This window comes from Macaca mulatta, chromosome X, assembly GCF_049350105.2.
Source record: "Macaca mulatta isolate MMU2019108-1 chromosome X, T2T-MMU8v2.0, whole genome shotgun sequence".
NCBI lineage: Eukaryota > Metazoa > Chordata > Mammalia > Primates > Cercopithecidae > Macaca > Macaca mulatta.
Window position 1 is genome coordinate 146,321,451 of NC_133426.1, and position 27,808 is coordinate 146,349,258.

Sequence of the window (27,808 nt, forward strand, 5' to 3'; positions counted from 1 at the left end):
CTACATTTGCACCCTGAATCTACCCTTTTTTAGCGTTATAACTTTAACTCATTTAACTTCTCTAAGTTTTACTTTCTGACATGTAAAATGAAAATAATAAAGGATTAGGGTGATGAGTCAGGAAATAATGAACAGATAAGGCTTAGCACAATGTTGTACTCAATAATTATTATTATCCTTGAAATAATAAAAATGGTGTGTAGGTAGCCAGAAAAGCCCACAAAGGTCTATTTTACCAATAATGTGGCCAAAATAGCAAATATTTATCATACAAAGAAAAGATAGTAAAGCCAAATATTGGCAATATTATAATAGTTACAGACAGAAAATAAAGTTAACATGTTTTTAACTTTGTGTGAAAATCAAAAGATATTTTTGTTGATTCTGAAGAAAATTTGACACCCTGAAAGAGCTTTAACGATGGATCATATAGATTCATTCATTCAAAGAACATTTATTGAGCACCTACAAAAAATCTGTTAGGTACCAGAGACTGAAAAATGGTAACAATAAAAGCAAGTGTAAAATGCAATAATGGACACAGAACACAGGGACGGGAGGAATTCGTTCTACCCCAGGAACGTCAGAGAAGGAAGATCCGGGGCAGCATACCACAGAAGAAATGACATTTGAGCTCGGTCTAGGATTTCACCGCTGAATGGAAGAGCAGCAACTTCAGAAAGAGGGAACAACAGGAGCCAATACCGAGAGGCATCTGGCAAACACCAAGAGGTACCTGAGGCATCTAGCGGCCTATAAATAGCGTAGTATGGACAAAGAGTAGGGGGAGGGGAGGGGGAATCATAGAAAGGAGACTAAGCCTGGGCAACATATCAAGACCCTGTCCTACAAAAAAATACAAAAAGTAACCAGGCATGGTAGCATGCACCTGTAGTCCCAGCTACTCGGGAGGCTGGGCTAGGAGGAGGCTCAGCCTGGGGAGGTCGAGGCTATAGTGAGCCATGATAGTACAACTGTACTTCAGCCTGGTAACAGAACAAGACCCTATCTCAAAAACAAAACAAAACAAAACAAAACAAAACAGGAGACTGTAAATTTAGGCCTGAGAAAACCTGTGAGGGCTGGAGAGAAAGGAAATAAAATCAGTATCTTGAAGGGATATCTGTACCCCCATGTTCATTGTAGGTTTATTCACAATAGCCAAGATATGGTCACAACCTAGTATCCATCAACAGATAAATGGATAAAGAAAATGTGGTATATATACACAATGGAATATTATTCACCATTAAAAAAAATCATGCCATTTGTAACAAAACGAATGAACCTAGAGGACAGTTATGCTAAGTGACACAGAAAGGCAAATACTATATGGTCTCACTTATATGTGGAATCCTAGAAAAGCTGAATCCTAGAAACAGAAAGAACAGTGCTTTCCAGAGATAAGGGGGTGAGATGGGAAAATAATCAAATGGCACAAATTTTCAGATAAAAGATGAACAAGTTCTGAGGCTCTAACATACACCATGGGTGGTATTAGATGAATTAATTTGATTGTGATAATCATTACACAATATATATGTATATCAAATCATCACATTGCACTGCACACTTTGAATTTATACAATCTTTATTTGTCAATTAAATACTTCAAAACAATTTTTCAAAAAAGAAAACCTGTTAGGGAATGTGCACACCCCTAGACTTCAGCATAAAGGCAACTGGATGTGGCAAGTCTGGTGTTTTCAAATAGCACCGTCTAGATAAAGAAATGTAAGGAAATAACTACTTTAAAAGTCAGGATAATGGTTATTTCAGAAGGAGAGAAGGTTTTTGACTGGGAGAGGGACCTGGAAGGACTTCTGGGGTGGCTGACAAAGCTCTACTGCTTGATCTGGATAGTGATTTCAAGTATGTTTGCCTTGTAATATTGTATTAAGTTACACACGTTTGTTTTTTTAATCCTTGTCTCATTTTACAACAAAAAAGCTAAAAGGGAAAGAAAAAAAAAACACACACACATTCTTTTGCCACTATATAGGCCATCCAGGGCAGAGACAAAAAGATGAGGAAAGAAGTTATTACCTCAAGATGAAAGATGATGAGGGCCAGGCCCAGAGCAAGAATAATAGGAGTAAGAAGAATGAAATAAACCCATTGGTGAGACATCTTGAGAATAGGCTGCCACAAACTTCCAGAGGGCTTTAGCAGGAGAAGGCTTAAAGAAGAAGATAGAGAGTGATTTCAGATTTGGACATACTGAGTATGAGATGTCTTTGGGAATTCAAATGCTACTTTCCCCCTGCTCATTTTAATGTATGGCTTTCCTTTGTCTTGGTACACATCTCTCAATAGTAATACTCTATTTCCTACCATTTACAATTCAATTCATGTGTTTGGCTTTTGAATGGGATACAATGAGGAGGAGGAGGTAGTTCTTGATGTAATGAGGCAAAACTTGGAAAACAAAGGAGGAAGATGGTTAAAAGAAATGTGTTAGTAGTAAAAGACAGAAGTAAAGGAGATCATATTCCATGTGAACCACTCCACTGAAAGGGAAGAAAGGATATAGAACTGAAGAGCTACTGGGTCAGATTCCCCACCTGATCAGCAAAAATCAAGGGAAGGGGGATACATCATGCACTCGCCTTATTTTCACATCTGGGACTTTCTTAAGTTAGCTATATGTAATCTAAAGGAGAATTATAATAGAAATTTGAAAGTAAGAGAGATGGGTAAATAAGACAGACAAGAAAAGGTATTCCACACCAGGTTAGCACACAATGGAGAATCAAGTAATTTTGCTTATCTGCAAGTCATAGCCAACTGTCCTTACTTGGAACAAAAGACAGATATAAGCAACTGTGTGTTAGATTAATTACAGTTTGGGACACAGCAGTCCAGGTCCGTAGAGTTGGGTTGCTATGGCCCATAATTTAACAAATGCATGAACAACTGACTTTGATAACATTCAACTGGAAATATTAAAATGTTACCCTCAGAGTCCTGCTTCTATTGCATAATAAAAGAAATCTAGCTACCATTTATTGAGTACTTACTCTGTCCCAGGCACAGTCTAAACCTTCAGCATCCATTATCTGATTGAAACCTCACAGCAAGCCCATGAGGTAGGTGCCATTAATCATCACCACATTACAAATAAGGAAACTTGCATGCCTTGAAGTGGTAGCTCTAGGGAAACAAGATATGAGGAAGACTGCATAGAGCGGACTTGGGCCTGGGCTAAAGGGAACGCCTGCCTCATACATGGTTCAACCCAGGCCACCAGAGTAGAGTATTTCATAGGGAGTACGGGCTATATCTCTAGTTGCTGATAGAGAGTGATTTTTTTCGGGCCTGATCCTCAGCATGTTTATCTCCTACCTCTGCAACATGCGGCAGTGGTAGGTGGCTGGTAGCAATTCTAAGATTTGGGATCCCAGCCAGCTCTCTGTTTCTTTCCATCAGAAATATAACCAACATCTGGCAGAGTCAGCAAACGTCAAGATGTATGGGTCTCCACTAATTCATACATTACAAACTGGCTTCTCAAAATTGGTCAAATTCCATTACAGAATTACGGTTCAGCTGCACTGAATACTAAATACATATGAGCCATTAGCTGAGACTTTGAAATCTCTTTGCGTTATGGAAATTTCTATTCTGGTAGTAGTTGTTGCATGAGATTTTATCTTTATCACACTTTTCCTGGCAGCAGTAAAATTCCATTTCCATCAACTGTTTCCTCTCAAGAAAGTCTCTCAGGAAATACTCAAAACATTGTTCAACAAAGTTCTCAAATATGAATCATTTTTAACTGCCAGGAAGACACTCCTTTCCCCCACTGTTTTGCATCATAATAGGCTTTCTCTAAAATGACAGCTTTGGGGGAAGATATACTTATTTGGGGGAAAAAGACATTTATTAACTACAGTGTAAATCCTTTATTCTTCTCCCTCTATGGCTTTGTTTAAGCAGTTCCCTCTGCCTCAACTACCTTCTCCCCAGATCTGCCTGTCCAAGCCCTACCAATGCATTCATTCAAACAAACATTTCCTGAGTACCTAACAGATTTTTGGTCCTGTAATAGGTGGTAGGGGTAGAAATCAAATAAATGTATTAAAAATATGCCAGGCAAAGATTACAGTATGATCATGGCAGGACATGGGATCATGATGGACATTCTGAGATTTTCCTTCAATGAAAAGTTTTTTGGAAGAAAAAACATTTACAGCTGGCCCTTTAAGGACAAGCAGGAGGAATTCAATGAAAGACAGAAGTAATTTATGGCAGCCAAGAAGAGGCCAAGAGGAGGCAACTCAAGGATCTCCAACTACAAGGAGCACAACTGATTAGGGACCCTATCTGCCTCAGAAATTCATCCTAGTGTCTGTACTAAGTCACCTCCAAAGGGGTGCTCCCAACCAATCACTGAGTATAGCAGGGATACCAAAGCAGACTGTTGCTGGAAGTTGCAAGACTCCACTAACAGCTGACTTTGGACTCCCCAATAGCTTTTCTGAATCTTCTTTAGACTGCAGAGCAGTCTGGAAACCTTTTGCCTAACCAGCTCTCCCCATCCCCTTCACTAGGGCTCAGACTTGCATCAAGGACTAATGGCACTCTCAGCCTTCTCAGCCCCCTCACCATTGTCTGTTCCACATGCGTTTTCCCCTAATAAACCGTTGCCAATTTAATCCTGTGTGGGTTTTTCAGAGGACCCAGATTAATACAGCATTCTATACAGAGGGCTCAGCATAAATAAATACCCAGAGGTATGAAAAATCATGATGGGTTCTAAGCACCCCAAGGAGTGGAATGTGCCTGGAGCAAGCTGTGGAAGTGTAGAAGAAGCTGGGTCGAATCAGAGGAGACCTTGTATGTCCTGATAAGAAACTTCAACTTGGTCCTATGAGAAACAGGAGCCACTAGAAAGTTTTAAGCAAGGAAAAGGCATGTTTTCAAAAAACTGTTCTGCTGGCAGAATGAAGGATGGACAGGACAAAGCAGAAATTGGAAGCACCTCTATGTATGCTCCCATCTTGTCTGCTAGCTTGTGAGGTCCTGAAGGATGAAATCATATTTTTTGCTTGTTTTGCTTTAATCTTAGAATAGTGTTTAACACAAAGTAGCTACTCAAGAGACCTCACTAAATCTACAAGGTCGGGCCTTACCTCATGGCCCAACATTTTAGTTAAAGCCACTCAAAAGTTTCATGAAGCCTGGTCATTCCTGCTTGGACACTGGAACCCTTTCCAGTCAATCTAGAAAGAGATGGTTATGTGTATGAAGGGTAGAAGAAACTACTCCCAAACTTTGCCTCTTGCCGACTGGTTATTTCATGAACTCCTTTGAAGATAGGCATCTAATCACATTTGTTGATCCTAACTGTAGGACAAAGGTAGTCATTAGACATTTAGTTTTTGAATGTTTACCAAATCAATGAAATTTAGAGAGCCAGATCAAGCTCAAGGCCCACAGGTCTAATCCAAAGAACATAAACAAAAATCAGAATCGGCTTCTGAATACCGACTCACTGTCCAATGACGACCTTCGGGAAAATGTAGCCTTATTTTTTCATCATAAGGTGGCAATAAGACCTACCCTAAAATAATGTACAAACTAAGGTGAAAATGAAGTATGAAGATGTGGCCACTGTAATTTGAAAACAGTAAAATAAATTTTACGAATTGAATATACAATTGGGGAAAATAGACAAATCAAAGCTATCAAAACCTAAATATCACCCTAACACAAAGACATGTTGGACTTCTGAATAAATATGAGAAACATAACTTATTTATTACATTGTGACATCAGCTTTCTAAGAAAGGTCATAATTAACCACAAAGTCTACAATAAAACTCTCTAAGTTTAACATATTTACTTAACGACTTCATGGCTAGAAGGAAAGCATACTGATTACCAATTCTGATTTTCAACAGTATCAAGGGATGGTGTGGTATTATCAAAAAATTGTCAAGATACAATTTTCATGTGTCAAGCAGCACTTTTGGCTGGAAGGGTACTTCTATGAAGTCAAATAATCATGTGAACCAATTCCCAGAAGGCTATTGATTGGCAGAGTTGGAGCTAACAACCCTCCCAAGGTCCAAGGCACTGAGAGTGTGATGCCCTTGCTCAGACTCATTCTCATCTCCCTGACTTGACTAATGAAACACACAGAAGCTCTTGGGTCCTGCTTGTAATACCCAAAATAACCTTACTGAAAGAAGTAATCATTATCTCCAAACAACCTGAAATGGTTTGTGTCACTTAGAGAAGAGAGTCTCACATCATAAACTGTCAGATCTACATGGGGTAAGGGACTAAAGTTAGATCGCAATGGTTTGTTGTCCATGTAAAATAAAAATGGCATCTCCAATTCTCCGCGCTGAGATAACCACTTCCAAACCAGTAGGAAAGTCCAGAGCATTCAGGAATACTTTATTTTATTTTTTATTTTGATGAGGGCTCGCTATGCTACCCAGGCTGGTCTTGAACTCCTGACCTCAGGCAATCCTCCCTCCTGGGCATCTCTCAAAGTGCTGGGATTACAGGCGGGAGTCACTGCACTCAGCTCAGCAGCACTTTTTAAAATTTTCCAAATTTGCAAACTGATTTAGTAAATACATTGTGTTATTTTGACTCGAGGAGGAGTGAAAAATAGAGAAAATGAATTCCATTTTTATAAAAGAACTTTAGGCGATTTTGTCAAAAGAACTAAACAAACAACTATAGAAATCATTCTAAGTCTCTTTTGGCATCTTCTAAAACCAGATTATTTCCATTTACAAAATACATTTAATGGTAGGAAATCAATGATGATGACAGTAATGGACACCACTAAATTCAGGACATTCTGTGTGAGACGTTTTACATATATTATCTGTATTCCTCACAACTCAATGTAAATGTTTTACATTTCAAATTTTTAAAACATGAGGCTCAGAGAGACAAATGTGCCACAAATCAAGTAAATGGCAAAACTGAGATACAAATCACAGTATCTAAAAGCCCAGATTTTAGATGGCAATGAAAGGTGGGAGGGCTTTTCTCTCCTTCCAAATCTCAATTTCTATGTCACTCTCCCAATTCCTGTCCTTCCCTCCCCTTCCTCCATCTCTCTCACACAAACCCAAACACACGCACGCACATACCCACTCACTTCCAAAGAGAGGCAATACCATACAGTGAGCTAATAACGGTTTTATCCAAAACACCTGCATTTAAATTCTGACCCTGCCATTTACTAGCTCCAAGACTGGGTGGTACAAATTGTTTCATGGACCTCACTTTCCACCAAGTAAAATTAAATAAGATAAACATACACAGTGTCTAGTACATACTATTTTTGTTACGTTTCCCCTCACTCACTTTTGATAGCCTAAAAGACCAAATGAAGAGGAAGCAAAAACATGCTACCTGTATTGTATGCTAAGCAAGAGAGCATTTCCCTTAGGATGGAAAAATTTCTATGACTTATAAAACACACATATGATTAAGGAATTGCTACCTACTTCATGTCATTTATCCATGATTTTTATCCATAAAATACATGAGAATAATCCATTATTGCCATGTGGAATTTAGACTAGGAATGCAAGAATAGTTCAGCATTCATACGTCAAACACAATGCCGTTCACGGTTATCAGCAGCCTAACTAACAGAAAAATCTGTATGACTATTTCTATAGGTGCAGAAAAAGTGCAACACTCATTCAGCAGCCCTTCATTATTTAAAAACAAAAACAACAACTCAGCTAACTAGAAATCAAAGGAAACTTCCTCAGCCTGATAAAGAGCATCTATGAAAAACTTATAGCTAACTCATACTTAATAATAAAACACAAAATGATTTCCCCGTATGATCAGGAAGAAGGCAAGGAATCCACTCTTACCACTCCTACTCAACATCATATTGGATAAAACTCCTAGCTAATGCAATAAGGTACAGGAAAAATAATAAAGATACTTATAGATGGGAGAGAAAAAATAATACTGCCTTTATTCACAGAAAACGTAATTATATAAAAGAATCTACAAGAAACTACTAGATACAATTAGTGACTGCCAAAGTTGAAGAATATAAGATCAATATATAAAAAATTTTTTTCCTTGCCTTGCTATAAAAAAAATCAATTATATTTTTATACACAACAGTGAAGAACAGGAAAATGAAATTTTTAAAAGCACTAGTTGTGGCCAAGCGCGGCAGCTCATGCCTGTAATCCTAGCACTTTGGGAGGCCAAGGTGGGCAGATCACGAGGTCAAGAGATCAAGGCCATCCCAGCCAACATGGTGAAACCCTGTCTCTACTAAAAATACAAAAATTAGCTGGGCGTGGTGGCACACACCTGTAGTCCCAACTACTCGGGAGGCTGAGGCAGGAGAATTGCTTGATCGCTTGAATCCAGGAGGTGGAGGTTGCAGTGAGCTGAGGTTGTGCCACTGCACTCCAGCCTGGCAACAGAGCGAGACTCCATCTCAAAAAAAAAACAAAAAAACAAAAAAACAAAAAAAAGCACGTTACAACAGCACCAAGAAACATGTCATACTGAGGGATCAATCTAACAAAGTACTATAAGTATTATAAGATTTGTACGTTGAAAAGTATCAAAAACACTGATGAGAGAAATCAAAGACTTCATTGCAGAGATACACTGTGTTCAGGGATCAGAAGACTCAATATCATCAGTATTGTAATTCTCCTCCAAATTGATCTACAGATTTTAATTCACAGCAAATAAAATCCCAAGTTTCTTTTTCAAAAATTTATAAGGTAACTCTAAAATTATATGGAAAAAATAATTTAGGATAACCTAGACAATTTTGTAAAAAAAAAAAGTTGGAGTACTCACACCAATTGATTTCAAGACTTACAATAAAGCTGTAATATTCTAGACAGCACGGTATTGGCTAAAGAGTAACATAGATCAATGAAACAAAATAAAAATTCCAGAAATTGATCCACACATATATGGTCAATTAATTTTTGACAAGGATGCCAAGTTAATTCAATAGACAAAGTATAGTTTCTTCATCTTATAAACAAATGATGCTGGAACAATTAATTAGACATATCTATATTCAAAAAATGAATCCCAACCTGTATCTTGCACTATACGTAAAAGTCAACTGGAAATGGATCATAGACTGAAATGTAAACCCTAAAGCTATAAAATTTCTGAAAAAATAGAAGCAAATCTTCATGATCCTGAGTTGGGCTACTGTTTCTTAGATAGGACAGAAAAATCATTAACCATAAAATAAAATATTAAGGCCAGGCACAGCAGCTCACGCTTGTAATCTCAGCCCTCTGGGAGGCCAAGGTGGGAGGATCTCTTCAGGAGTTTGAGACCAGCCAGGGCAACATAGTAAAACCCTGTTTCTACAAAAAAAAAAAAACACAAAAAATTAGCTGGGCATGGCAGTGCACATCTATAGTACCAACTACTCGGGAGGCTGAGGTAAGAGGATTGCTTGAGTTCAGGAGGCCAAGGCAGCAGTGAGCCATGATTGAACCACTGCTGTCCAGCCTGGGTGACAGAGCAAGACCCTGTCTGAAAAAAAAAAAGAAAAGACTGAAAAATAGAACTTCAATCAAAACTGAAAACTACTGTTCTTGGGCTGGGGGTGGTGGCTCACACCTGTAATCTCGGCACTTTGGGAGGCTGACATGGGGGAATTGCCTGAGCTCAGGAGTTTGCAACCAGCCTGGGCAACACAGTGAAACTCCGTCTCTACTAAAATACAAAAAATTAGCCAGGCGTGGTGGTGTGCACCTGTAGTCCCAGCTACTCAGAAGGCTGAGGTAGGAGAATTGCTTGAACCCAGGAGGCGGAGGTTGTAATGAGCTGAAATTGCACCACTGCACTCCAGCCTGGGTGATAGAGCAAGACTCCGTCTCCAAAAACAAAAAAAAAAACTACTGCTCTTTGAAACATACTATTTAAAAAGTAAAAAGACAAACCATAGACTGGGAAAAACATTTGCAAAACATATCTGATGAGGGACCAGTAGCCAGAATGTATAAAGAACACTCAAAGCTGTATTTTTTTTATACAGTCTCGCTCTATTGCCCAGGCTAGAGTGCAATAGTGCAATCTCAGATCACTGCAACCTCCATCTCCTGGGTTCAAGTGATTCTCCTACCTCAGCCTCCCAAGTAGATGGGATTACAGGTACCCGCCACAATGCCCAGCTAATTTTTGTATTTTTGTAGAGATGGGGTTTCACCATGTTGGCCAGGCTGCTCTCGGACTCCTGAGCTCAAGTAATCCGCCCACTTTGGCCTCCCAAAGTGCTGGGATTACAGGCGTGAGCCACTGCACCCGGCCCAAAGCTGTATAATTTTTTTAAACCCTGCCAAATAAAAAAAAATGTTAAGACACTTGTTCAAAATCATTAGTCATTAGAAAAAATGCAGAATAAAATTACAATGAGACATTACTATTCACCTACCAGAATGGCTAAAGTTTTAAAAGACAGACAATAACAATATTGCTGAGGATATGGAGCAAACGCAACCTTGTATGTTGCTGTTAGGAAACAAAAATGGTATAGTCAACTTTGAAATATAGTTTAGCAGCTTAATATATAAAGTTAAATACATACTTTTCATACTACCCAGTCATCTCACTTCTATATATTTACCGAAAACAAGACATACATCTACACAGAAACCTGAACACAATTTTTTTCTTTTCTTTTTTTTTTTTTTTTTGGATATAGGGTCTTACTCTGCTGCCCAGGCTAGAGTACAGTGGCACAATCTCAGCACACTGCAACCTCCGCCTCTCGGGTTCATGTGATTCTCATGCCTCAGTCTCCGAGTAGCTGGGACTACAGGCACGCACTGCCACACACAGCTAATTTTTGTATTTTTAGTAGAGAGAGGTTTCACCATTTTGGCCAGGCTGGTCTCGAATTCCTGACCTCAAGTAACCTGCTCACCTTGGCCTCCCAAAGTGCTGGGATTACAGGTGTGAGCCACCATGCCCAGCCTGAACACAAATATTTACAGTACCTTTATTCATAACCACCAAACTACATTTGGACTGTTTTCACAGTTACTGGTGAATGGATACACAAATCAGCTACTGGTGAATGGATACACAAATTGTAGTGTTATCTATTTAGTGGAATTCTGCTCAGCAATGAAAGGCAGCAAACTGGATAAATGCAAGGACATAGATGACTCTCAAAAGAATTATACCAAGTAAAACAAGCCAGACTCAAAGGCTACATATTTTGATCCCATTTATATGAAATTCTAGAAACGATAAAACTGTAAGGAACAGAAATCAGATTAGTGGTTGCCAGGGGTTGTCAGTTTAGGGAGGGGATTGACTACAAAGGAGCATGAGGGAACTTTTCAGGTGACAGAAAATTCTATTATTTTGATTTCAGTGGTGATTACAATTTATATAATTTTGTCAAAATTCATCAATTTTTACATACCTAAAAAGGGTGAATTTTACTGTATGTAAATTATACCTCAATAATTCTCAAGAAAAACGTTGTGTTAAAAAAGTAACAACCTCAGAAAGAGCCAACTATTTTAGGCAGAGATCTACAACTAATTTGAACTGAAAAGGCTGATTTCTGATTATAAATTTAAGATCATGATTAAAGCACAGGAAGATATGCAGGGCAGATAAAGTTCACGAAAGTTGTGTATGTGTCTTTCACTGTTAATTGATAGAAATTGTGTAAAAAGGGGCTCTGGTAAGAAGGTGAGAAAGGCATAATTAAGAACCAAAATACCTCATTTGGTATTTATTCAAAACAGGCTGACAACAGAATAAATGGCCATAATGGTCCTTACAAATGGCTTGAGTTTGTAGATGACTCATTCAAAGAACTGCCTAAGGAGACAGGAACCTATTCAAGTACTAATTCTCCTCACTTCACAACCACTCTTAGAAGAGAAGGGGTGAAGTATTTTTATTCTATGCAATTTCTACCTCTTGATCAGAACTCTGAAAAGACACAGTAGAAGCTTATCTTGGCAGCAGAGACAACAGGGTGGGAGAAGATCAAGAGTTTTCTAAAACCCTAAAGGGCTTTTCTCTCTGTTTTGGCAGGCAGGTAAGGCTTATCCAGTAGTGGATAAGCCAGTGTGCATGGTTCTGGCTTTGCAAGGAGCTATGGTCAAAACAGTGTGGTTTTGTGTGGTGGCTCACACCTCTAATCCCAACACTTTGGGAGGCTGAGGCAGGAGGATTCCTTGAAGCCAGGAGTTTGAGACCAGCCTAGGTAACAAAACAAGACCTCATCTCTACAAAAAATAAAAAATAAAAAAGCCAGGCATGGTGGAACATGCCTGTGTTTCCAGCTACTTGGGAGGCTGAGGTGGAAGGATCGCTTGAGCCTAAAAGTTCAAAGCTTCAGTGAGCCATGAAAATGCCACTGTACTTCAGCCTGGGTGAGTGTCAGAACCCATCTCTAAATGAAACAAATGCAACAAAACAGTGATAGGATTCATTTAAGTACCATTATCAGAGCCCCAAGGAAGAACTAAATTGAAAAACAGACTACAGAAACTTGTATTTATTCACTCATTCCTCCATCTATTCATCCAACAATTATTTATTGACCGTCCACTCTGGGCCAGGCTCTGTGTTAAACTGAAGACATAAAGATAACCTGGACTGAAGTAGTTTACAATCTTCTGGTGGACAGGAGCGCGGGGTGTATAAAGTGCAATAGCATCCAACAGGCTGGAGTACACCTTAACAGAAGAGGAAAATTAGACTTGTGATTTTTTTCCCCATATACCATTTGCTATCAAGTTCTCAGTGCCCCAGAGTTCACCAGGAAATCAAAAATGGCAACCACTCCAGGCAGTGGGAACAGCACATGCAATAGAAGTACAGGTAAGCACAGTGTAGCCAGGAAACTTCATGAAGTTCTAGGGTACTAAGAACCTGATGGAAAATAGTATGTAATAAAACTGGAGAGGTAGGCATGAATCAGAAAGGTCGAATGCTTCGTGAATTATGCCAAGGAGTTAGATATCCTTGTGGGGTGTGGGGTAAACAATGGGCAGCCTATGAACAGGGGAGAAACAAATCAAGATTTACATAAAGATGATTCTAAAAGCAAGTCGGAGATTGGCAAAAAAAAAAAAGAAGAAGAAGAAGGAGAAGGAGGAGGAGCAGGAGAAGAAGGAGAAGGAGAAGAAGAAGGAGAAGGAGAATGAGAAAATGAGGAGTTTCCTGTACTTTAGTTGAAAAGCTGGTGGTGGACTAGAAAGTTGGTGTTAACTAATGGGTACTAGTTTAATACCTGAGTGACGAAATAATCTGTACAGCAAGTCCCCATAACATAAGTTTAACTATATAACAGACCTACACATGTACCCCTGAACTTAAAATGAAAGTTAAGTTAAAAAGAGAAAGTTGGTGTTAACTGGAATGGCAGAAAGCCCTCCAGGAACCACCCTTGAGTCATGCAGAGAAAATGACCCATTCTCCTGCCCAATGTATATCTCTAGCTAGCCATCATGATTGTTTATTTTCTACCCCAACTGAACTAGCAGCTTCCTAGAAACTGGAATGCTCTCTCTCACTCACACACACATGCATGCACACTCATACCCCCATTGCCTAGCTAAAGGTAGATGTTTAGTAACTGTGCAGACATTAAGGAATGAGTGAACAAATAAATGAATGCACTGATGGTTTTTGCACAAGAAACCAATTGAGACGTACTGCAAAATGCGATTGATGGGTTGTCTTGGGAGTTACCAAGCTATCCGTCTGATGGAAAGTTGAAGTATGAGCTTCCGAGAGTCTGTTTCAACACGAAGTTGTCACGACTCTAGTTCTCCCTTGCCCCTAATTAATTTTTTTAAGACAGGGTCTCACTCTGTTGCCCAGGCTGGAGTGTAGTCTCAGCGCACTGCAACCTCCACCTCCCGGGTTCAAGCAATTCTCATGCCTCAGCCTCCCAAGTCTCTGAGATTACAGGCGCACACCACCACACTCGGCTAATTTTTCTACTTTTAATAGAGACGGGATTTCACCTTCTTGGCCAGGCTGGTCTCCAATTCCTGACCTCATGTGATCCGTTCGGCCTCCCAAATTGCTGGGATTACAGGCGTGAGCTACTGCACCCGGCCTAGTAATAGATTTTTAAAATAAAGGCTCCAGAGAAAGAAAACTATTGATTTTCATAATTAAGCTATTGAAGGCAGACAGCATGACAGATCAAAGGAGGACAGAATGTCAGGTGCTTGGAGGTGGACCCAGAAGCAAGGCCTAGGAGGAAATCCAAGTGACAAGAGCACATTACTAGAAAAGACAGTGCAGCAACAACCAAAGGTCCAGGCAGGTGAGCAGTGAGCATCAGGATACTCAGCAAGGTAAAAGCAGACAGAATATAACATCAGGGAAATCTGGTCAAAAGGCAGTTAGTGGGTGAGCATCAATAACATCAGGACTGGGCAACAAAGACCCAACCACAGGTATGGGTCTAGGCAGAGCTTAAGTTCCCTAGAGGCTTAGCTAAAAGAAAACATGTTCCTACCTTTGGAGTTATTGAGGTACCAACCATTGTACCCATAAAAGGACTTCACAGGGGATAAACAGAGTAAGGACCAGTTTCTGGCCCAGAAATACAAGGGCTACTCTTAATCACAATGACCCAGGTAACAGCAGTCTTACAAAAACATGACCACACAAAGTCAGAACGATACTAGCAAACATGCTGAACTGCTGAGCTAGCAGCCTGAGGTTCCCAAAATTCTCTCTAACTCGAGACAGGCTGAGATTCAAAGCCTCATTCAGGGCTGACCTGCCCCAGCTCTGTCCATTGGAAAGCCATGTAGACACAGAAGCCAACAGGCCCACACAATCTCCCCAACATCAGAGAATATGAGGCACGCCTCTAATTTCAAAAGAGGTGCTCAAAAAATACCGGTGGAAGAGAATGAGAGTCTGTCATACAGAAAGCAAGGAGAAGAGGAATATGGAATCCAGTATACAGAGATCTTTCTCTGTACATTTACTCCATTCACAACTACTTTTAGGAATGTTTGTCACCCAGGCTGGAGTGCAAGTGGGGCAATCTCGGCTCACTGCAACCTTTGCCTCCCAGGCTCAAGCGATTCTCGTGCCTCAGCCTCTCGAGTAGCTGGGACTACAGGAGCATGCCACTAGGCCTGGCTAATTTTGGGGGGGTTTTTTGTTTGTTTGTTTGTTTGTTTTTTACTAGAGACAGGGTTTCACCATGTTGGCCAGGCTGGTCTCGAACTCCTGACCTCAAGTGATCCGCCTGCCTCAGCTTCCCAAAGTGCTAGGATTACCAGCGTGAGCCACCAGGCCTGGCCAAAAATGCTTATCTTGAAAAGCTCTATAGCCCTTGGGTATCACCTAGAAATCTATTCATGTTCACATTTCACATATTTTATTCATTCTCATATTTGTAGTCATATCTAGAAAAAAGAATATGACACCAGGTTAAGATCATGTCCCCAACTATATATGAAACGTTTTGTGGGAAAATCAGATTCCTCTTACATTTTTATGTAATGCATCTTATCATGAGCCTAACAGGTAATTGGGAAGACTGTCAATATTGCTACTCTCATTTCCCATTCTGAGCCACAGATTTAGACAGTCTTAAGGGGTTTAAGCAATGCTCTGGCCTTTTCACTCTCACTGTACAGATGAAAATCTGAGGACCATTGAGAAAGTTACATAACAAACTACAAAAAAAAAATTGCACAACAAACTAGTGGCAGAGTCAGCAAAGAAACCCAGATCTGTGTCCCTTCCATGTTTGCAGTATCACCAAATCTGATAGAGATGCCTGTCATTAGGAAGTTAAATCCAGTAAAATGTATTTACTCATAATTATTAACTCTTCCCAACGAGCTCATATATACAGCCCAACAGAAAATCTGCTCTTTCCATTCACACAGATGATCGATCCTTGATACGACAGAATGGAAATCCACCACAGCTTACACAATTTAGATTCTCTAACTCCAAAGCAAAAGAAGGCCTCAAGCAACATTATTTGATTATGAGATTTTGCTGCTGGGAAGAATTAATCAAATTCATCCTAGAGGCTCATCTGCTGCATGACATACTCATATCTCGATATTGAAACTCCCTAACAAATTTCAACACAAGATGTGATGGTGACTTCTTTTCCTAGTACTTTCTGATCTTCATCTGTTACCTTGACTAGCATTTGAAGGAATGAAAATAAGGAGGTTGCTTTATCCCTAGTATCACACAATCTTTTGTATTTATATTAAAGCTGGGAGGATAGAAAGGGTCTCATTTAGGGACATACTTTTCACCGCTACTTATGAATATGAAGTGAAAAAGACAAATACCACATGTTCTCATTCATATGTGAGAGCTACAAAAATGGATCTCATGAAGATAGACAGTAGACTGGTAGTTTTCAGAGAAAGGGTTGGGGGAAGGGAGGATGAAGAGAGGTTAATGGGTACAAACATACACTTAGAAGAATAAGACCTAGTGTTTGATAGATCAGTAGAGTGACTATAGTTAACGATAATCTACTGTATATTTCAAAATACCTAGAAAAGAAGAATCCAAATGTTTCCAGCAAAAAAAAAAGAGATAAATGTTTAAGGTGATGGATATCCCAATTACTCTGATTTGATCATTACACATTTTATGAATGTATCAAAATATTACAGGTATCCCAAAATATGTACATCTATTATGTATCAATAAAAAATAATAAAAAACTAAAATTACTGAAGAGGTGAGAAAGTCTAATAACTGGTAAATCATAAATAATTGAGTTGGTATAACACTGAAGAATGTGATTTTAATTATTTAATGTTATTCATGTGTAATCAAACAAAAAATTTTGTTGAAAATCCCAGTATATTTAGAAGAGCTAAACAAATAAACACTGCACATCAGAAACTAGAACTTGACCAACTTTTTGTTACCTATACAGTATAAGCTGCTGCTTAAACATGTTTTACTTCTCTAATTAGTAAAAGTAGGCCTTTAAGGAAAAAAAACTTTAAAATTTACCTAAAACTGGCTGGGCATGGTAGCTCACTCCTGTAATCCCAGAACTTTGGGAGGCCAAGGCAGGTGGATCACCTGAGGTCAGGAGTTCAAGACCTGCCTGGCCAACATAGCAAAACCCCATCACTACTAAAAATACAAAAATTAGCTGGGTATGGTGGCAGATGCCTATAATCCCAGCTACTTGGGAAGCTGAGGCACGAGAATCACTTGAACCTGGGAGGAGGAGGTTGCAGTGAGCCAAGATGGTGCCACTGCACTCCAGCCTGGGCGACAGAGTGAGACTCTGTCTCCAAAAAAAAAAAAAAAAAGTGAACTGCTTACTTTCTGTGCACCTTTCCTGCTGGGACAGTCTTTCTGAGAAGTGCTTTAAATACATGTTAGAAGCCAGGGACATGTAGCCAGGCATGGTGGCACGCGACTGTAGTCCCAGCTACTCGGGAGGCTGAGGTGGGAGGATCTCTTAAACAGGGAAGTCAAGGCTGCAGTGAGTATGATCATGCCACTGCACTCCAGCCTGGGCAACAGAGCAAAAACCTGTCTCAAAAAAAAAAAAAAAAAAAAGAAGTCAGGGACATGAATTAGGACTGGGGTGGGTAGAGAGTGAGTAGGGCTGCTGGAGACAATGTTCCCACGGGACTGACCCTGGTTTTCAGTCTTTGAGCAAGTACTATCACTTGCTTTAATTCCTTCGTCCTCATCCTTTGCTCCTTTTGAATCTGATGATTTCTAGGAATGAACGTTCTTTATGACACATGCTGTATATTATTTAGTTTGAAGCAGGCTTGAATTTATGTCAGTAAGGCAATGTTCTTTTTCAAAGCTCTCAGTTAGTTCTTAAGATATCAGAACCTGCAAAAAGCACGTGTAGGGCTGCTATTATCCCTTCAGATCAATAACTCAGTCACTACTATGAGGTATTAAGAAAGGAATTTAGGAAGACAAGCAAATCTTTAGGGCTGCATCTATTCTGGCAAAAGAAGAACAGTAGTGAAACACAAACATATTTTAATAAAAGCCATTTCAGCAAGTGAGTTCTTACCAAGCAAAGAAATCCTGGACTACTCTACCCAAATGTTTTCATAAAGGTTTTAGCTATGAGGCAATCAGATTCCAGGAGCTACAGGCAAACAGAGAAGGCTTGGAGGCTGGGGGATGAGTAGACGTGGGATGAGTAGATGTGGGCAACAGGTGGACACAGGAGCATTTACACAAATATATTAGGTGCCAAATAAGTGCTCCAGAATATTCACGGAAATATTTATTTTAATGTCAAATCCCTTCACAATTTAAGTCAACATTTGAAACATGTCAACTGCATACACCTGTCTCCTAATTAGAGTAAAACTTAAAAGGAGATACTGAAAAACAATGGAGAAAGTCTCACTCAGCAAGAAATGATACTGTTTAGAATCTCCTACTTAAATAACAATCTCTTCTGCTACTCTTGGTGACTTGTTTCCACAGAGTACAGTAGGGAAAGAGGAAAAATAGTAACTTAACGTGGAGGAACCTGGCAATCACTACTTTAGATAGCTGAGTTACGGCAACACCAACAGTGGTAAGTCATGCTGATAACAATCACCTTTGATATATGAAATGGCACTTCATCTCTCGTCTTCCAAAACTCAGTAACACCAGTCTAATCATGAGGAAAACATCAGACAAATCCCAATTGAGGGACATTCTACAAAATACCTGACCGGTAAACCTTAAAATTGTCAACATCACCAAATGAAGGAAAGTCTGAGAAACTGTCACAGCCAAGAAGAGCCTGAGGAGAAATGATGACTAAATGTAATGTGGGGCCAGACGCAGTGGCTCAAGCTTATAATCCCAGCACTTTGGGAGGCCAAGGCGGGTGGATCACTTGAGATCAGGAGTTCAAAACCAGTCTAGCCAATATGGTGAAATCCCATCTCTACTAAAAATACAAAAAAATTAGCTGGCCATGGTGGCAGGAACCCCCAGCTACTTGAGAGGCTAAGGCAGGAGAATTGCTTGAACCTGAGAGGCAGAGGTTGCAGTGAGCTGAGATCGCATCACTGTACTTCAGCCTGGGTGACAGAGCGAGACTCCATCTCAAAAAAAAAAAAAAAAAAAATTTAATGTGGCATCTTGAAAGGGACCCCGGAACAGGAAAATGACATTAAAGAAAAACCGAGAAAATCTAAATAAAGTATAAACTTTCGTTTAAAATAATGTATCAATATTGATTCATTAATTGTGACAAATTACACATTACTAGTGCAAGATGTTAACAATAGGAAAAATGGGTGCAGGGTATATGGAAACTACATGATCTTTGTAACTTTTCTTTAAATCTAAAATGATTCTAACATAAAAATTTTTGTTTAAACACTTAAAAATATTTCTTGGTTATCTCAAGAAAGAATCCCCATTCAAACTCTGCATCTAACCACGTATCAGAGAGAGAATCAATGAGCCCTGGACACCTGTTGTACAAGAAAGAAACCTGCAATTAATTTCCTACGGATCATCTAATAGTCATCAGATGGAAGTGGTTTTGTCAAAATAGTGTCTTTGAGTCAAACATGAAACAAATTAAAAGCTAGTGGCAAAATCGGGGATGAGCAACCTCTTTTAACAATGTGGTCAATCCATCAGCAACAACTTGATTGTGTAGCACAACCCTGGAACCTGAACAGCCAAGAATATGCACATTCAAAAATTGCTAATGCTTCACAATGCTTTAGATACAAAATCAGAAACTACAATCTATGCTTTAGGGGGGAAAAAAGTTTTGTCCTTTTACAATAAACATTTTTGAAAAAATTAAAACCCTCCAATAGTTACTATAGAATCCTGGACTTACATGGCACTATATAAAAGTCAGAATTCAGAAGGCAGAAGTTAGAGAACCTTATTTTTTAAAGTTCAGGTTTGAGTTGACTTGTTTACAGTTCAGTTCATCAAGTAGAGCTTGTTTACATTCCAGTTGACATCTGAAGATATCAACTGATAAAATGGGGAGGGGGCAAAAAGCAGTTCATTATCCAGTGTTGGTCAGAAACAAAGCACTTAATTTTATAAATAGGTAAAGAGGTGTAAACTGGACTTTATACTTTACTTACAAAGTGTTGTGAATGTATGGGTGCCCCCTCCAACCCCAAATTCTTAATATTGAAATCCTAATCCTCAATATGGTATTAGGAGGTAGGGCCTTTGAGAGGTGATTAGATCACGGCAGTAAAGCCTGGAGGAGTTAGTGCCCTTAAAAGAAGTCAGACAGTTCCAAAGTGAATGGACACCATCCTGTTTGGAAGGCTGCTACTTAGATCAAAGAAGGTAAAAACAGATCCACCCAGCGGGCTGAATTGCGTGCAGTTTTTCTAACAGTGATGGAAGAATTCAACAATGGTGCAAACCCCTGTGTTTGGGTTTTTACTGACTCACGGGCAGTGACCAATGGCCTAGCCATATACTCAGACAAGAGGGCCATGGACACCTGGCCTATTAAAAGAATACCCAAATGAAGCATGGCCCTGTGGAGATGTGAGGGCGCATTAAAGGAGAGTAAGTCAGTGCCCATCAGAACTCCCTTCCAGGTTCGGAAGTCGACTGGAATAGACAAGTAGATATCCTTGTGTGCTCCCTTGAGGTGACCACCTGGGCCCAAGAAATGAGTGCATATCGGGGTATTGTAGCACTACAGAGATGGGCTGAATATAGACATGTTCCTTTTGCACCCTCTCAGGCACAAAATGCCAGAAAGAGCTGTTCTGTTTCTCAGTAAAAGAGACAGAGATTGCTGATGGCTGCAGGGCAGATTCTCTGGTGGGAAGGCCCTGAATATAGCTGGCAACTGAGACTAATGCTGGTAGCCCTGTGGGAAGGCTAAAAATGGGACCTGACAGGAATAGACACTGACTCTGGAGTGGGCTTTGCTTGTCTAATGGAAGATGAAAATGCTCAGAGTACCATAAAAAAATATAGAAGATATTGCATGGATTTGGATTGCTGGCCATCATTTTTTCAGACCAAGGAACACACTGCACAGTCCACAAAGTCCAACAATGGGTAGAGAGATATTCTCCTTAGAGTAACAGTTTGACAGAGAAGTAGAATGGGCAACTGAAACCTTGGTTGTCTAAAACAGGGAGACAAAAGCATGAAGGGCTGGCTTACACACCTTCATGAGTGTGTGTGCTCACACCTCAACATGAGAGGGACTAGAGTGTCCCCGCTAGATTTTTTTTTCTCTGTTTTTCTGGTTTATCTGGGGAAGAGGGGGTGGGGAAGATACTGGTATGAAAGAAAAATGCATCTTGGAACCCCAAAATCACTAAGCTAAAGGGAAAAGTCAAACTGGGGACTGCTTAGGGCAAACCTGCCTCCCATTCTATTCAAAGTCATCCCTCCGCTCACTGAGATGAATGTGTATCTGATTACTTCCTTTGGAAAGGATAATCAGAAACTCAGATGAATGCAATCTTTTGTCTCTTATCTACCTATGACCTGAAAGGCCCCTCCCAGCCTCAAGTTGTCCCGCTTTTCCCAACTAAACCAAGGTACATATTGATTGATGTCTCAGGTCTCCCTAAAATGTGTAAAACCAAGATGTACCCGGACCACCTTGTGCACATGTCGTCAGGACCTCCTGAGGCTGTCACAGACCGTCCTTAACTTTGGCAAAATAAACTTCCTAATTAACTGGACCTATCTCAGATATTTGGGGTTCACACTGACATGACCATGTAGTTCCTGCCGAGGGAGGACTGCATTAGCATAATGACTATAGTTTGTTCTTTCTTCCTCAAATCACCTCAGGAAAAAAATATTAATTTTTTCTCCCCTACCTGATGCAGTGGCCCTAGGACCAGGGCTGCAAGTACAAGTGTTAGAACAGCAGGGATGATTTCTAAGCAAAAAACTGAAACTATGTTTTTAAACCTTACATCAAAATTCCTAAGGTCATGATGGATTGTGCCTTCAATCCATCTAGCAAAATTGGGGCTAACAGTGATTGCAGCTATATTGCCTGGTGGTAAAAATAGCTCACTAGTTCTGCACCTTTGTAACCTTACCCTGTCTGAATGGGAGTAGACTGAGGAGGAGGTACTTGCCAGACTTGTACTGCTGCCTGCGATCTAGACCAGCACAGTGGCAATTCCAATGTCTCTTTCAATGTTGAAAAAGTTACGGTGCTAATGGAGAGAAGGAGAAATACTAGCTGAAATTAAAGAAATGAATAAATGGAATACTGATTGAGGAAAATTAAATATTATGTTACCAACTCAAGAGTTTCAGAGCAAGAGATAACACTGTCTATAAGCTCAATAATCCCAGATGCCTGAAAGGGTAAAGCTATATATATTTACCAAGGCCACTCTTGCTTTTGGAAGCTGACAAGATTGAGAGGAAACCCATAAACAGGAGTGGCCTCATCCTGGAAGACATTCATATACTATGATGGGTTGAAGTAATTATTAATGACTGTGCATAGTATATACTTTTACATGAAAAATCCATAGTCAAAAACCAGGCGGTGGCCTGTCGTATTACGATATATATTTCATCCATGGTTCCTGGCTCATAACTTCCATAGCCCTTGTTACAGTATTTTGTTATAATGTTGGGTATGTTAGGACTCAGGAGCAGGCCTCTGACCTTTTCCTGTCCTCCTTTCTTATTGTAGGTCTTAAGAGCCTTGCACGAGAGGGTCCCACCCTATACCCTGGGGGAAGGAATGCTGATGTCTTGAAGTTTTCATAAAAACCCAAGGGGTCAGGGTTCCATGAGCTTCCAGATAGCTGACATGTGGAGGTTCCTGGAGGGTGGCACCCCCAGGGCGGGCCTGGAAGCTCTGAGCTTCTTCCCCCATACCTCACCCTATGCGTCTCTTCATCTGTATCCTCTGTAGTACCCTTTATAATAAACCGGTAAGCACTTAAAAAAAAAATTAGCTATAAAAAGAATTTTCTTTAAGGCCAAAGAGTTTGCTATCCCTCTCTCTCTGATTTCAACCAGAAGACAGCAACTGCAAACCGGGAAGAGTGCCCTCACCAGACATCCTATCTGCCAGAGCCTTCATCTTGGACTCATCAGGCTCTAGAACTTTGAAAAACAAATTTCTGGGTTGTTTAAGCCACCCAGTCTGTGGTACTCTGTTACAGCAGCCTGAACTAGGGCAAAGTCAACCTTCACTCAGTATTTTAATAGAACACTGGTTTTCAGTTTTATTACGCATCACCATCACCTGGAGGGTTTGTTAGACCACAGATTGCCATGCCCTACCCACAGAGTTTCTGGGGTAGTAGGTCTGGATCAGGGGCCTGAGAATTGCATTTCTAACGGCTCCCAGGTGATGTGATACACTCTTGTCTTTTGTAAACACTCCAACAAAATTAGAAAACCTATCATCAAATGTAAGGACCTAAACAAAATTCAAAACTAAATTTACATAATTTGTGAATTTTCTGCTCTTTTTCTTTTGCAACAAATATTTTTTGAGCATTTATTCCAGTGCCCAGAACTAGACTGGACACTGGCACTGGGTGGAGTAGTGAGTAAACTAAAACACATGCGTTTAGCCGGGAAGAGTGGTTCACGCCTGTAATCCCAGCACTTTGGGAGGCCAAGGCAGGTGGATCACCTAAGGTCAAGAGTTCGAGACCAGCCTGGCCAATATGGTGAAACCCCATCTATACCAAAAATACAAAATTAGCTGGGCGTGATGGTGGGCGCCTGTAATCCCAACTACTCAGGAGGCTGAGGCAGAAGAATGGCTTGAACCCAGGAGGCAGAGGTTGCAGTGAGCCGAGATCGCACCACTGCACTCCAGACTAGGCAACAAGAGCGAAACTCCATCTCAAAAAAATAATTTTTTAAATGCTTCTTTATTTTTTAGATGCTGTTCTAGAGGTGGGGGGGGCTAATAACTAGTCTCGTAATTCATTAATTACAATTGCAGGAAGAGGTACATAAGAGAAGTACAAAGTGCTATGAGGCCCTGTAAGATTGGGTGGTCTGACATTAGCCTGGGTCAGGGAAGGCTTCTTTAAGGAAGAGACACTTGAACTCAGTTCTGAAGGAGGAGCAGAAATGGGGTCCTCAGGGAGACAGCATTCCATACAGTGGGAAAATTGCACACAGTAGGAACAGAATATAGTAGGAGGGTAGATCCCTCAGGGAAGGCCAGAGATACTGTTGCAGGCAGGCATGCAGAGCCTAGCAGGCAGAGTAAGCAGTTTGAATCGTGCTCTAAGTATGAACGGAGCTACTAGGGATTCTTAGCTGGAAACTAACTTCATGTATGTTTTAAAAAGAGTCAGCCTAGCTGCTTTGCAGAGATGAAATAAGAGTAGCAAGAGTAGATCCAAAAAACAATTTGGGGGACCACAATCTGTGGAACTGGGTGAGGGACTGGGTAAGATGGAGCGAGGGAAAGGAAGAAAGATTCAAGGCTAACTCTACAAAATGCTGTGAAGTGATTAGCAGTGCTTTTTCCAATCTGAACTGAATTTTTCCCTATGGCATAGTGTGAGAGGAAAACAATGGACTTTATCGGTGCCTGGGAAAAGATGGGGCTTAAAAAACAGTAGGATGACAGATCAAATGTTTCCCTTTTTCAAGAATGGAAAATTCCTTTTGAGAGCATTATATATTGAGCTCGTAGTTAGCTTTAATATCTCCTTTCAGAATTGTGGAAGCAGACTGACAGGATTATTCATCTCATGCCATAGTCTCTGAACTATAGCAGCATCTTCCTTTTAACTTCTCATGGCACTTGTCACTTTCTGTCTTGGATTTTCATTATATAACAATGTTTCTTATCTCCCTTCAAAAACTGTAAGTTCCCTAGTGAAACATAATTTACTACAAAAATAAGAAATCCCAAAGACAATCTATGTACTCCAACCTAGGGATGTTGTAAGTAAGAAGGGGAATAGAGAAAAAAATAGGCAGAAAATTATTTTCTTTTGGCTCATTAAACAAATGAGTTATCCTTAAAAAAGTGATACAGGAAAAGTTTTGTTTTTTAAGTACTTATGTATTTTACGTAAAAATGTCTAAAGCAGCTATCAAATATAATTAAAGAAAATAGTAAAAGGTTGGAAAATATTGCCTGTTGTAATTGGAAAGGCTACTAAGCAAGATGTGGAAGATCAAGGGCAAAAATGAAAATACTTCCACTCTTTCATGTCACCACATCCTCAAACTGCACTGACAATGGCTAACTGAAGTTAACCAGAGCTCTACAGCAAACTCAGACCATAAATAATTTCTACCCTTAGCAAAAATCTATCTCCCCTCCCACCACCACCCACCCCCAACAAATACCTCTACAGTCCAAGTATGTGCAACACTCTTAACTGTGTGGCAGAAGAATCTCAGTCCCTCCCTTCTTTGGGAGCTAAGCTTTCCATCTAAGAAAATGCCAAGACAAGGTTGGGCACAGTGGCTCATGCCTATAATCTCAGCACTTTGGGAGGCTGAGGGAGGTGGATATGAGTTACTCAAAGCACATGTAGCTTGAGCCCAGGAGTTCAAGACCAACCTGGGCAACACAGTGAGACCTCATCTCTACAAAAAAAAAAAAAAAAAAAATTAGCTGGGGTCATGGCATATGCCTGTAGTCCTAGCTACTCGGGAGGCTGAGGTGGGAGAATCGCTTGGGAGGTTGAGGTTGCAGAGGGCTGTGGTTGCGCCATTGTACTCCAGCCTTGCTGACACGGCAAGACACTGTCTCCAAAAAACAAGGAAAAAAAAAAAAGCCAAGAGAAAATGAGATACTTCAGTCCAGGTGCTAGCATAACTCATTAATTTAACATTCATTGGCCGGGCGTGGTGGCTCACACCTGTAATCCCAGCACTTTGGGAAGCTGAGTCGGGTGGATCACAAGGTCAGGAGTTCAAGACCAGACTGGCCAAGATGGTAAAACCCCGTCTCTACTAAAAATACAAAAATTAGCCTGGTGTGGTGGCAGGCACCTATAATCCCAGCTACTCAGGAGGCTGAGGCAGGAGAATCGCTTGAACCCGGGGAGCAGAGGTTGCAGTGAGCCGAGATCATACCACTGCACTCCAGCCTGGGCAACAGAGTGAGACTCTGTCTCAAAAAAAAAAAAAAAAAAAAAAAAAAACAAAAAAAAACAAAAAAAAAACCCAACAACAACAAAAACAAAACAAAACAAACAAAAAAAACATTCATTAAGGCCTTGTATTACTTGCAGTAGGTGAAACTGTGGCATAACGGTGTCTTTCCATGCTAACTACTTTCTGATGGGGTCTGATTAGGTCCAAGACTCAAGCATGTTAAAACCAACCATGCATTCTTACAGGCTTCATAACAACCCAAAATCGTATTTTGTGCTCACAAAACTTCATTTGGGGATTTATTCAAATGACGCCTCAGTGAGGCCTTGGTCACCCTTTGAAAAACTGCAACTCTCACCCCTGACACTTTCTATCGTCATTCTCTGCTTTATTTTTCCTTTATCACTCATCACTAGCATAGGAGATATTACAATTACGTTGTTTACTGCCTGTCTCCCTGTCCACTGGATTGTCCTCCCAAATCTGTTCTTCCTTTCTTCCTGAACACCTGGCTTTCCAACCAGAAACTACATTTCCCTGTCTCCCTTGTGGCTAGGGAGGGCCACGTGACTAAAATTTCTCCAATGGCATGTGTGAAAAAGTAACATGTGAAAGTTCCTGTCACCTTCCTAAAGAAGCTTGTCTTGGACTCCCTTTTCCTTCATGCTGGTTGGAACTTGAAAACCAAATGCTGTGAAAGACAGAATTGACCCACTCTGCCTGGAATGCTGGATGGCCTCCTAGAAAAGAGGCTGCTGGCCAGGACCAGTGGCTCACGCCTGTAATCCCAGTACTTTGGGAGGCCGAGGGGGCAGATCACGAGGTCAGCAGATCGAGACCATCCTGGATAACACAGTGAAACCCCGTCTCTACTAAAAATACAAAAAATTACCCGGGCGTGGTGGTGGGTGCCTGTAGTCCCAGCTACTCGGGAGGCTGAGGCAGGAGAATCACTTGAACCCCAGGAGGCGGAGGTTACAGTGAGCCGAGATTGTGCCACTGCACTCCAGCCTGGGGGACAGAGCGACATCCTGTCTCAAAAGAAAGAACAGGAAAGGACAGGACAGGACAGGACAGGACAGGACAGGACAGGACAGGACAGGAAAGGAAAGGAAAGGGGAGAAAGGGGAAAGGGGAAAGGGGAAAGGAAAACGGAAAGGAAAGAAAAGAGGCTGCTTACCTTCTCTGGGTTGTTATATGCCAGAGAACCAAACGTCTATAATTTTTTGGTCACTGTATTTTGGAGCTCTTTGTTACATTATTTTACCCTGTACCCTAACAACAGCTTCCTACATTAGAATGTAGGGACCAAAAGGTCAGAAAATTCTGTCTGTTTTGCTCATCAGTCCATCCCTAGCAAGTAGAACAATGTCTGGCATGTGATAGGATACTCAATAAATATGTGAATGGATTACATAGACAACTTTATTATCATCACCCTCCACATCTCCAAATCACCTTCACAGCTACCAGAAGTTAGATTACAAAATCCAAATGCTCCCAAGAAGTTCCTATATCCCATTCACTGCCATCTTCCCCCAGTTCCACTGAGTGTGCCCTTCAGCCCCACTAGCCTCCTTTAAGCTTCTCCAATGTGCCTGACTCTTGCCCAACTCAGGGTCTTTGAGCAAGCTGGTTCCAGTATCTACTACCAAACCCCTTCGCAGAAGTAGTCCTCATTCCTTCAGTTATCTGCTTAAATGTCATCTCCTCAGACAGAACTTCCTGTTACCCTATCAAAACATATCCTATT

The 27,808-nt window shown here is 40.5% G+C and overlaps 1 protein-coding gene and 1 pseudogene across 5 annotated transcripts in view; one reads left to right on the top strand and one right to left on the bottom strand.

The window, feature by feature from the left end:
• The window catches only part of ATP11C (ATPase phospholipid transporting 11C), a 203,178-nt gene that overhangs the window by 150,592 nt on the left and 24,778 nt on the right, over positions 1-27,808 (bottom strand). The window lies entirely within an intron of this gene.
• On the top strand, positions 7,389-7,506 carry LOC114675250 (U6atac minor spliceosomal RNA; annotated as a pseudogene).